The sequence below is a fragment of the Coptis chinensis genome, chromosome 4 (assembly GCF_015680905.1).
Source record: "Coptis chinensis isolate HL-2020 chromosome 4, ASM1568090v1, whole genome shotgun sequence".
NCBI lineage: Eukaryota > Viridiplantae > Streptophyta > Magnoliopsida > Ranunculales > Ranunculaceae > Coptis > Coptis chinensis.
The window spans coordinates 45,577,807-45,590,363 of NC_141459.1; the positions used below are offsets into that span (position 1 = coordinate 45,577,807).

The window sequence follows — 12,557 nt, forward strand, 5'->3', positions numbered from 1 at the left end:
AACAAAAGTGCACTCCAGCTCTTCAAACCTTTTGATGCGCTGCAAAGCCAACCTGTAGTACTAATCTGAGGCTCCCCCCTTAAGACTGGCGGGGAACATCATGCAACGGAGTCCATCATACTTATTCTCCTGCCATAACGGCATCTGTTGCAAAAATGGTGCAAATGATCAGTCGGGTCTCCTTTCCCATCATACCTCTCAAATCTGGGTTGGGAGAACCTCTTAGGCACTTCCAAATTCCATATCGAATCTACTAGCAGATTTTTATTGAGGCTCGCAACCTCCTTCTGTGTAGCGCTCTGGTTCGCTCTTTCTGTTACGCGATTCATTTCCCTATCTTTCTCAATCATAGAATGTACTACCTCCAAAGTGATGCCCACCGTTTGTTCTGCGTCTGGTGGCGGGTACTCCTCATTCTCCCCTTCCACTTCGTTGCCCCGAGGATCCCCCCCACTCCATTTCACCACATGTAGTCTCCCTCTCCTTTCTCAACTCGTCATTCTCATTCCGTAATATAACTATCTCCTCCTAGAGAAGTCTGGTAGCGTCCACCACCACGTCTGATATTTCTTCCTTTCCTACCCCTTCCATCTCAGTGCTCTCTGTTTCCTCGACCGCCTCTCTAACTACTACTTTCTTAGGTCTTCCTACTTCTCTTTTCGCTACAGTGGCCGTTTTCTTACTGTTCCCCACAGACGGTGCCAAATGTATCGTCTCTTCTTACCACCTATAAGATTACTTGTATTAAGTCTTTACTCTTCTCTCTCTCTCTCTCTCGTTTTTTTTCTTTTCTTTTTTCTTTTCTTCTCTCATTCTTTTCTTTATATCCCCTCTTTCCTCTAACTCCCAACTCGTGCAGTTCTTTGATCTCTTTCCATCCAGTAGTCTCCATCTTGTCACATGTCGCGTCAGCCCTTTTACGGTTAGAGTTCCGCGGCCTTGATCTGCTGCATCATGTCTTCTCTTTACTACTCCGCATCTGGCCCATTTGCCACTAATAACCTCTCATGTCATGAATATGGCCCATACAATATACATATATAGAAGCAGGCTAATGTAAGTGGATACCTTTTATAAACATCGTATCATCCCATGTAGCAATACAGGAAATTGTCTACTGAACTAACCATGGATTATCTGTAATAGGCAATGAAGATGGAGACAAACATATGGATTATCTGTAATAGGCAATGAAGATGGAGACAAACATATGTCATACGTGTTAGAAGTTCCACACTTCCACAACGCAAATATTATTTCTCTCTGAACACAATAAAGTGTGATCCATCTGTCCTCTTCTGTAACTTTGAAACTTTCTTTAAAACGTCAGCAAATGCTCTTTTCTTCTGTAATACATATTTTGAATATATATAACTAGGAAGTATATATCTGGCCCGTACAGTAATAAAGATTAAAGAAGAAATTTTACCTCCAAACGGAGTACATCAGGATAAAATTACCTAAACAACCAGTTAAATTCAAATGACAACAACAACTAACAAAAAACAGCTTGCTGGTGAAGGCAAAGATGTACAATACATGAACCAGTGAGCGAACTATACCCAACAATGGTACTTGATCGTTGCCATCATGGTTCTTATCATGAAAAACAAAAGAAATGATCTGTTTGCCTATAAAAGTATAATACCCATAAACCCTCAACTAAAACCTTTAATTGCCCCCCCTTCACTCAAATTCTTCCTTTTGAACTGGTTTTCCTTATCTAAATACAAAAAGAGACGAATTGGATCACCAATCACATATATAATTTTGATGAGAAAGGAAGGGAAATATCTCTCCCATACTCTTAATTCTCCCCATCTTAACACACCCATCCAACACACCGACATTATTATTAGCAACCTCTAGAAGAAGAAGAGAGATCCTCCGATAGGTCTAGGGGTTTCTCACCTTATTTGTTTTGTACTCCGGATTGGGTTCGAAAGATCAAGTTAATCCCCATTAGTGAATTGGGTTGTCCATCATGCAACATTTTATGCTAATGGTGGTCTTTAAACTAAAACCAACTTAAGGCCCCTCAAAGCAACTATGAGCAGTAGACCAATATATTAAGACCCAAGCCTTCTGTACTCGAAAATGAAAATAAATTTCGCACAAGGGGCTAAAGGCTTGTCAGAATTCATCCCTAACATATATTTCAACAGCTAGATCAAGAAAATTCAAGTACAAAACTCAAAAACACAATGCTAATTTGCTAAAAAAGATTGAGAAAACCCCATTGAAGGAGCATCACTATATCTATAACTATCACTATTTGTAGGATCAACAACGTACTTGTCCTAAAAATTGATTATTTCTCTATTGGAACTGAAACATTTCTATATATTGTTATAGTTGTTGAGAAGAAGAAGATAACTCATTAAATCCACCACCACAGCCCATCCAATCTTGTGAAGCACCACCAAATAAAGAGAAGCCAACCAAATGATATGGATGAGCTTGAATAGCCATGTAAAAGCAATAAGAACAATATTTACCTTTATTTGAAAGTGCCACCAAAGAAGCCAATTGACTACAAGTTGTGACCTGCATGTTACAAGCACCCCACATTGAGGCTATTATACTACTAGTCAAATGCTACACAAGCTTCTAAAAAGTCTAGAAGGCAGGAAAAATAACAAAAATGGATGTATGTATTCACCTCTGCCGAAGGCAAGTTATTGCAAGACAACTTACTCCACTTCTCCTCACAGGAAGCTTCCTCTGAAGCTTTTCATCAGACCATATCTTTTCTATCTCTTGCCCATAGCCTAAGAGTGGTCAAAGGCTCAGAGCCCATAGGCAGTATAATGGGCTCGTGAGAAATTATCACATTACCTACGAATCACGATCTATTTAGGACAAACATCGTATATTTTATTACCCTATTTCAAATAAGTAAATAGAATGTCAATTCACACAAAAGAGATATTACTTGAAAAGAAACGTGAACTTGGAGTCTTGGACTAGTGTTTAAATTACTGCTCAGTTGTATCAAGGGTCGATCAATGGTGTGAGATCTTTATCACCAACTGACTCCTGCATCCTGACATAGTTGAAGTCCATTTCAAGGTGAGACAACCTAATGATATCATAAAAATAATAACAATAAAACAAGGTCAGACCTAGTCTCATAACAACGCATTTTAATCTGTTTCACAGCAGCGCATACCTGATACACGAAGAAACAAGGTCAGACCTAGTCTTGAAGCCTGCCTACATCTGAATAGAAGTGCACCTATAGGTGTGTACTTGGAAGGATATTCAAACACCTGAAGATAAGATTTCATTATTGTTCCCAAGTTACAATGTATGTATATAGACCTGAAGCTTGCCTTGGAGAAGCAGTAAGAAAGATTCAACATTTGAAGATAAATTCCAACGAGATTCAACCTATTAAATCAAAACATCACAAACTTGTTAATATAAACTGAAAAATAAAAGTTCCAAGTTTTGGAAACTCAAAAAAGTGAAGGATATGTGGATTCTATACCGTAATGAATCAAATGTTTTCTAACTATATCATACGCAAACTTTTTCCTATTTCGACATTTTTTACATGGGCAAGGGCACGTGGTCGACGTTTCGTCTTTGCTACTAGCAAATAGAATAAAATCAGAAACCCCCTACCTATACACACTCCCAAGTCTGTCAATTTTATTCATCCATTCTTTTGGAATCAGTTGAAACATTCTGCAGGTAACACATCAAGTAAACATAAAGAACAATTAATTGTAATAGGGCCAACGTCTTTTACAAGGATATTGCCCACATACCGGGGGAGGGAGGTAGAAAAGTTATTTTATTTCATTTATTCCTACTAGCCCAGCTTTTAGCACTATTTGTTTATGAAAATTTGATGTAGACAACAAGGAAACACAGAAAAAAATAAATAAATAAATAAAATATACAAACATTATAGTTCACTCATAACAATGAGAACATATATTTAATTTGTCCAAATGAAGACCAAGTCAGAAGAAATTTTATCAAAGGCAACTGATAGGGAACTTGGAACTATAATTAACAAACAAAGTCTAAAGGACCTCAAAAGAACGTGCTATTTTCCTACAAATGAGAAAGGCTATAACACCAATCTAATTTATTAACAAGTTTGACTAACTGTAGCACGCAAAGATTCAAGGGAACCTAAAACTGGTTTCACTATTAGGGTTGTTTGGTTCAAAAAATTAATTTTTCATTACTTTCTTTTTTACCAAGCAAGCAATATAGTATTAGCACATGCCATTACCAGTCACATTCCAACATCAAAGGCACTAATTTTGTTCCTAATTATTATGAAATCTGAAAGAAACCATAGATCACATACCAAGGACACAAAAGACTAGAACAAAAACCAAGCTAGACTGTCCACTCAATACTCATCACCATCGTCACCCTCTGCAAACTCGGCCCCAACTTCTTCATAATCCTTCTCCAGTGCAGCCAGATCCTCACGGGCTTCAAAGAACTCTCCCTCACCAACATACCAATGGACAAATGCAACTTTTGCATACATAAGATCAAACTTGTAGTCAATTCGGGAGAACACCTCGGCAACATTGGTGGAGTTAGAGATCATGCAAACAGCTCTCTGAACCTTCGCAAGGTCACCCCCAGGCACGACTGTTGGTGGCTGGTAGATGATACCACACTTGAACCCAGTAGGACATTAGTCAACAAACTGAATGGTGCGCTTAGTCTTGATGGTGGCCACAGCAGCATTTACATCCTTGGGCACAACATCACCTCTATACATCAGACAGCAGGCCATGTACTTTCCATGGCGGGATCACATTTAGCCATCATAAGCGAGGGCTCAAGGGCACTGTTAGTTATCTCAGCCACTGAAAGCTGCTCGTGGTATGCCTTCTCAGCCGAGATCACAGGTGCATAAGAGGGAAGCATGAAATGGATCCTAGGATAAGAGACCATATTGGTTTGGAATTCAGTGACATCCACATTAAGCACACCATCAAACCTCAGAGAGGCAGTCAAATAGAAAGCTAATTACTTTAGGATTAAGGAATGATTGAATACTTGTAGTTAATTATTTAAAAGCTAGTTTTAAGCTTTTAACGAAAAAATCGAGTTTTCAGAGAAGCATATTGAGAATTTCAGACGTGAAGATAGTTATAAGTCATTAATCAATAAAAAAAAAACATATGCAAACAAGAACAATCAGACCACAAGACAGTCGCTTCACTAGAAAAATACACAAACCAAAAGTAAAAATCGTACTTTTTGCAGCAACTAGAACCGAACTTGCAACTGAATCAGACCGAGCAAACCCTACATCATAATGGAGTAAAATAGTGAGAGAGAAGTAATTGAACAGAAGAGGTGGAAGAGGATGGCGTACTTACAGCGGCGGCAACAAACAACAGTGAAAGATTGAAAGAGAATAAAAATATTTGAGAGTGAGTGATGGAGATTTGAGACAGATTTATTTGAGATAGAGAGAGAGAGAGAATCGATGAAAGAGTTTCTTTCCTTAAGGTGAGTTGTGAATTAGTGAGAGCGCGAGTTTTTTCTTGAATCTCTCTTTCATAAATTCCCAAATTTCTAATTTTTTTGTTTTTTTTAAACCGTTCACAATTTCGCAGTGCATATATGTCGTAAGAAAATAACTAAACACCGTTACAAATTAATTCAATTTTAATAAAAAATCATTGTAACAGTGTATCATCATTCCTTACGGTATTAAAGTGTGAGGGACTCTCTCACGTTAAAAAACTGTTACTAATTAAAAAAAAGTGAGTGTTACTAATTTTCTGTTTTGGTGTAGTGTTGAGAATGATAAAGGTACTAATATTTACCCTTTTTGTTTTGCATTTTGGGTACAGGGGGGTTGTTTTCTTTGTGCTGATACAGACCACATGAAGAAAGACTGTCGTTGGTTAAACTACTTATGTGTGTTGTGCAAATCAAACACAATGAATCTATTTTTTTGTAAGCAAGGCAAAAACAATGGTAAAAGGTTTCTAAGGTGCAAAAGTCAGCCTAAATGCATTGCGTTCAAATGGATTGATCTCCCAGATGAAGAACTTAATGAAGCAAGGCATGAAACACTTGTGAAAAGTGACAAGGTGGGAACTGAAGGAGGGAAGGTTAAGGTAACAGTGGAGGGTACCTCTAAATTAACTGTAGAAAGGAGTGTGGAAGATGTATGTGCCCTTGTTAAGTCTTTAGGGTTTGCACCCTAAGTTGTAATGGATGTACTGTTATTTGAAATGAAATGAAGAATGTATTTTGGGTTTTTCAGTTTGATAATGCATAATGACTTTTCTGAATTCTGAATGCACAATGACGTTTCTAAATTCTGAATGCACAATGACTTTTCTGAATTTGACTTAAACATGATTACATATGTTCCTAAAAAGAACGTGAGGGTCCAAAACCTAATAACAAATCTATGTTTCCAAAACCTGATAACAACCACCCAAAACATTCAGTACAACCCAAAATACATATAGGGTACTCATACATACATCTGTTCCAAAAAAAAAAAAAACCAGTAAAAACAAGTTCACTGAGTTCCTGAAGCTAAATTTGGTGGCTAAGAAGCACTTGTAGCACGACCCTTTCTTGTTAGACCCTTTGTTGTTGGCTGAGAAGCACTTGTAGCACGACCCTTTGCTGTTGGCTGAGAAAAATTTGCACCAGTAGGACCCTTTTCTTTTGGCTGAGAAGCACTTGTAGCATGACCCATTGTTGTTGGCTGAGAAGAACTTGCACCAGTAGGACCCTTTGCTTTTGGTCTGAGAAGCACTTGTAGCATGACCCTTTATTGTTGGCTGAGAAGAACTTGCACAAGTAGGACCCTTTGTTGTTGGTTGAGAAGAACTTGCACAAGTAGGACCCTTTGTTGTTGGCTGAGAAGAACTTGCACCAGTAGGACCCTTTGTTGTTGGCTGAGAAGAACTTGCACCAGTACGACCCTTTATTGTTGACTGAGAAGAACTTGCACCAGTAGGACCCTTTGCACCAATTGGACCCTTTGTTGTTGGCTGAGATGCACTGACACCATTCTTATGCTTTTTTATATGTTGCAAAGCTTGTGTTGATGGGTCTTCAAGTTGTCTCTTTCTTTGTGTATCTTGAGATGGAACTGTTAAAGTCTCTTGAGATGCATCCACTTTGTCCCCACCTTTTTCTTTGGATCCTCCACCTTTCTCTGTAGCTGGTCCACCCTTGTTCTTCTTTGCTCCACCTTTTTGTGCAACTGGCCCCCCTTGACAACTGACTTTATTATGACCAATCATCCCATATTTACTACATTTTTTTTGGTTTTTTGTGGACTGTGAGGGCCCCTTATCTTCACCTCTCTTCCTGTTCACCCTAGGCCTACCTGGTCTCCTTGAAAGCATAGGTGGTAGCACATCAGATGGTTCTTACATGCACCACACCATGTAAGTATACAAATGTCACAAACCATGTAAGTATAAAAAAGGCACACAAAAAAAGATCACAAATGCAACTACTGACCTTATCCATGCAGTCTCATGAAGTGGTGGTAAGATGCAGTATGCATATGTTCTTCTATACATTCTAACAGTTAAAAAAGGGCTACAATACCAACAATTAGACAAATAGACTTGAAATGACAAATATCTTATAAAAATGAAATAAATAAAGGGTATAAATATGAGAGTAAAGACTTAAAATACTTACTGAGTCCAATTTATGCCCCTTTCGATAGTCATATGAGATATAGCACATACAACATGAATACATGGTATCCCAGAAAGATCCCACTCCTTGCAATCACAACTATGAGCATCTAAGTTCACATTCCACCATTTACTTTCAGTTGACACAACAAATGTAAACTCAGTTGACCCTACAACATTATATCCCCTAACAACATCCAAATGCTTTGCAATGATCTCCTTAACTCTAGGCACAAGTTCAAGGTTTGCACCCATACTATCTCCTTGGACCCTTTTCTGATACAATAAACTACTCATCATAAGAGTGAATTGCAAAGCCAGCTGGTGTATTGGTTTGTCCCTGATTTCTAGAATCCAAGAATTGAATGACTCTGAGAAGTTATTTGTAACATGTTCAACTTTTGACCTTATATCAAAAGCATGTCTTGCCCACAATTTAGTTTCCTCTTTCATAAGGTACTCCTTGGCTGTCTTCACCTTTGGTCTCTTTGGCTGGCCATCTTCACCATTACTTGGTATCCCTTTCTTTCTGATTTCTTCATTCAGTGCTGCAGTTTCAAGGTCTTCCATAAAGGTCTTGAACTCATGTTCTGTGTATGCACTAGATGCTCCCCATGCCAATCTTTCCATCAGAGGCCTTCTGTGATACTTTTGCATGTTCTGAAATTTATGTCTAAAGCAGAACCTCTGATCAGCCCTAGGAAATATAGTGCTCACTGCTATGTCCAAACCCTTTTGTCTATCAGACATGATAGTTAGATTGAATGAGTGATCCTCGAGGTCATTCTTTATAATCTCCAAGAAATTTGTCCAATTCTCCTTGTTCTCCACCTTGCAAATGTAGATAACCAAAGGAACATGCCATTATTACATCTAAACTTACAATTGACAAACAAATCCCACCATATTTACCCTTTAAGAAACACCCATCCAATCCAATGATGGGCTTACATCCTCTTACAAACCCTCTCAAACTAGCCTTAAAGGCCACACATAACCCAGTGAACTTCTTTGTAGCATCATCCCTTGCACACTTGAAACTACTACCAGGGTTAGCTATTAGCAACTGCTTACACATCTCTCGGCGGCCTATTGTAAGAGTATTCATAATTGCCATGAATCTTATCCAAAGTTATAGCTCTGGCATGCCAATCCTTCCAGTACTTGATCTTAACTGTGAAATCCTTCCATATGATCTTAATGATATCCCTAGGTCTGTATGACTTGTGATGCAACCTTATTTGTTCATCAATTTGGCTAGAAATCCAATTAGCATTAGCCATAAGGCTTATATGATTGCTTTCTGGGTTACAGGTGTGCTCAAAGTTTGCAGTCTTGAGCTTGAAAGTGTGTTGATCATTTAACCTAGTCAGATTGCAAAACCATTTGCATTTCTTCCCTTTCCTTTTCCTCCCTCTATTCTCTTTCTTACTTTGTGAATGCTCTGTGTCACAAGTTAATCTCAACCTCCTATCGTCATTGTAATCCCATGATATCACAAACCTATTTTGAATACCATAAGTCCTCATATATTGTCTGGTTTCCTCTTTTGTAGCCCATTCCTGACCAAGCACAAGTCTTAACCCCTTACCCACATTAGTTTCCTCAACCCTCTCTTCAGGATGACATGTAGAATTATTCCTAACAAACTCCTCAATATTTGAACCTACAACATATTTCTAAATCTCTTCCTCTTGTTCATCAACCTCATATGCATCTTCTAACTCATCCTCCACCTCAACATCAGCCTCATCCTCTTCTTCAATTTCTATGCCTTGTTCTTCATTTAACTCTTCCTCATCATATTCACTATCTGAAAGATTACTATGATAGCCTTCTTCAGGCTCCACATGATCAATATCTACTCTGATCCCAGTATCTATGCATAGGAAACAGATATCAATGAAATAGACATACCCATAAATTTATAACAAAATCAAATACAAACACAATCATACCTTCAACAACTTCATGACCATTGACATTCCCAATAGTCCCAACAGTCTCTATATCAACACATTCTTCATCAACTGTGTTTCTCTTCAATGGTAGATTCTTTCTCTTAGCTGTTGAGTTAGTGGGGTTCACCTTACATTGTTGTGTGCATTTTTTATTGGTCTGTGTTGTAGGTGGGGAAGGTATGATTGGGTTATTAGCTTGTGTTGTAGGTGGGGAAGGTATGATTGGGTTATTGGTCTGTGTTGTAGGTGGGGAAGGTATGATTGGGTTATTGGCATGTGTTGTAGGTGGGGAAGGTATGACTAGGTTATTGGTCTATGTTGTAGGTGGAGAAGGTATGACTGGGTTAATGGTCTGTGTTGTAGGTGGGGGAGGCATGACCCCAGTGAAGTCTTGTAGAAAATCCACATAAATATGCACATGTCCATTTTTGTCTGGATTTGACTTAGTCCAAAAGTTCATCACCCTAGCATCAGTCTCTAAGAGTAACTTTGATCCACTCACCAAGGAATAAATCACAACTTTTTCATTAGGAGGAGAGGGAATAACCTCATGTATCCAACCTAACAGTTTCCCCTTGGTCATGTAATTTTTCTGGATTTTTTTTTAATCAACCACATTACCTCCAACGTACTGAAATAATCTTAATCCATTAATACGATTAATAACCCGTTTACCACCATAATGTGCCCTAATGACCTTGTAACTAGGCTGACTCATGCCTACATAGCAATTGAACCACAAACACCACGCTAATTAGTAAGCAATAAACATCAATTGACTAAATAATTTTACCCAATTTGTTAATGGGTACCCTTTGTTAATTAGACAACAAACCCCCAAATTTTTGTCATTAAAAATGGATGAAATTACAGTAAACATTGTTAAATCAGGGTAACAATGTTAAATTAGGATAAGCACATACATTTTGAGGAGAAGTTAACAAATTGCGATCTCTCTTTGTCCCTGCCTCTTAACTTCTTTCAAATGCCATTAATTCCCAATTGGATGTGAGTAATTTTGAAGAATGCTTTGTTTTGTTTCGGGAACCATTAACCCTAGTTTTGTTTGTTGAGTACCCTAATTTAATTGACTTTCGATATTCATCGAGATTCAAGTTGTTAGACCAGATTGATAATATTTTTTTTCTACCACTGAGATTGTCCTCGAGTATAATGGTGAGTGATGATGGATTGTATAAAAAAAAAAGTTATGTATATATATACGGTCAACGTACGGTTTGACCTAGTCAAATACGTTGACTAACAGATTGAGACAGAAAAGTTGACAGTGTGACTAAAATCAAATATTTGAACTTCATGTGACTAAACTCAAAAGTGCACTATTATAGTGTGACATACTACAAAAAGACCCTTTCAAGAAACCACCAAACAGTTTATGCAAGCCATTCAAATGGCTACTCTGGTTAACTCTCCAAAAACTTCATAGGAAGTTAAACCAACTTAAGAAAATGGAATAATTTAACCATTGTAATGTTTTTTTTTTTTTTTTTTTTTTTTTGAACTAACTAGGGGTTAAGGATTCCCCGACCTTTTATTTAATGGCAACCTCGCAAGTACATTTTCCCTTCTTTATCCCCCTTGATCAGGTTCATCAAGTTTTGATCCATAGGAGGAATAAAGTACATGGTTTCATTTACACAATTTCTACTTACTTTTGCTAGATAGTTCGGCAGCTTGGTTTCCCCCCTAAATACATGCTTAAAATTGACATGTACAAACTTTGAGACCACTTTTTAGGCTGCGCAAAACAAGTTTCTGCAGTACCAAGGAGGCTCTTCTTTGAAGCTCAAAATCTGAATGGTTCTCATAGAATCGATTGGACTTGTAGCCACTGTATATTTAAATCCATGATTCCTTCCAAAATTTTCAAAGACTCCAAGAAGCTCTTGATAGAGCCTGGTCGCTCTTGCCCAACCGCCACCAAAAGCCATCACACATCACCATTACAATCTCAAAGCACGCCCCATAGCTCGCGTGACTTCCTCTTTTGTGTACCGATCCATCTGCATTCAGTGTTGGTATCTCATCCTCTGCTTTCTGTTCCATTTTACCCATGTCTCCTCCTCGGCGTGTAGCTTACTCCAATTCCTAGCGATCTCAAAATCCTCTTTGTTGCCTCATCTTCCTTTTACTGTTTTCATCGACTTACCCAAATAGATTTTCATGTTATTTAATACCTTCAAACTCACATCATCAGCCGATCTAAACCTCTGTTTCTTTAGTCTCCAGTTCCTCTCTTTCCAGATTGCTTGAACTGCCGCGCAAATCATAGCCCGTATGATCTCATTTGCCCTTTGTGGAGGTGCAACAAATCGCGCGTTAAGTAGTACCATTCATTGTGAGAAGATTTAACCATTTCCGGCAGCCCCATAGCTCTTTTGAAGTTTCTCCATACCAGCTGTGAATACTCGCAATCAAAGAAGAGATGGCTCGAGCTTTCCTCATGTCATCGTCACATAGACAAAGACTTTGACGCTCAATCACCTTCTTTTCATCACCGATTCTCATAGAACGAAGCCGGATAGTAAATGAGTGTTTTGGTACAAAAACTTCCCCATACAATCTTGTACCATTTTACCTTGTTTCGGACATTTTTGAGTGCAGATATCTTTGAGGAAATCGTAAATGCTCCCAGACCGGGTTGAGTCCATGTAATCTGGTCTTTTTCGAGAATTTATCTCGGTTTCCATTATCCATTTCTTAACTAGGGCCCAGCTATAGTTCTCGCCCAAACCCCCATCGGTGATCACTTCGACCTTTGCATCAACATGGCCAAGAAGGTGTCTCGGGCTGTTCATGTTTGATAAGAGGCCCCGAGCACCATGGGTCGTGCGGAAGCTAGTCTCCTCTCCTTTTGCTATACAAGATTACCTTTCTTAACCTCCAAGCAATTTCCGATGCT

The 12,557-nt window shown here is 38.4% G+C and overlaps 1 pseudogene; it reads right to left on the reverse strand.

The window, feature by feature from the left end:
* Positions 1-4,219: 4,219 nt before the first annotated feature.
* On the reverse strand, positions 4,220-4,908 carry LOC147503682 (tubulin alpha-1 chain pseudogene; annotated as a pseudogene).
* Positions 4,909-12,557: the final 7,649 nt, after the last annotated feature.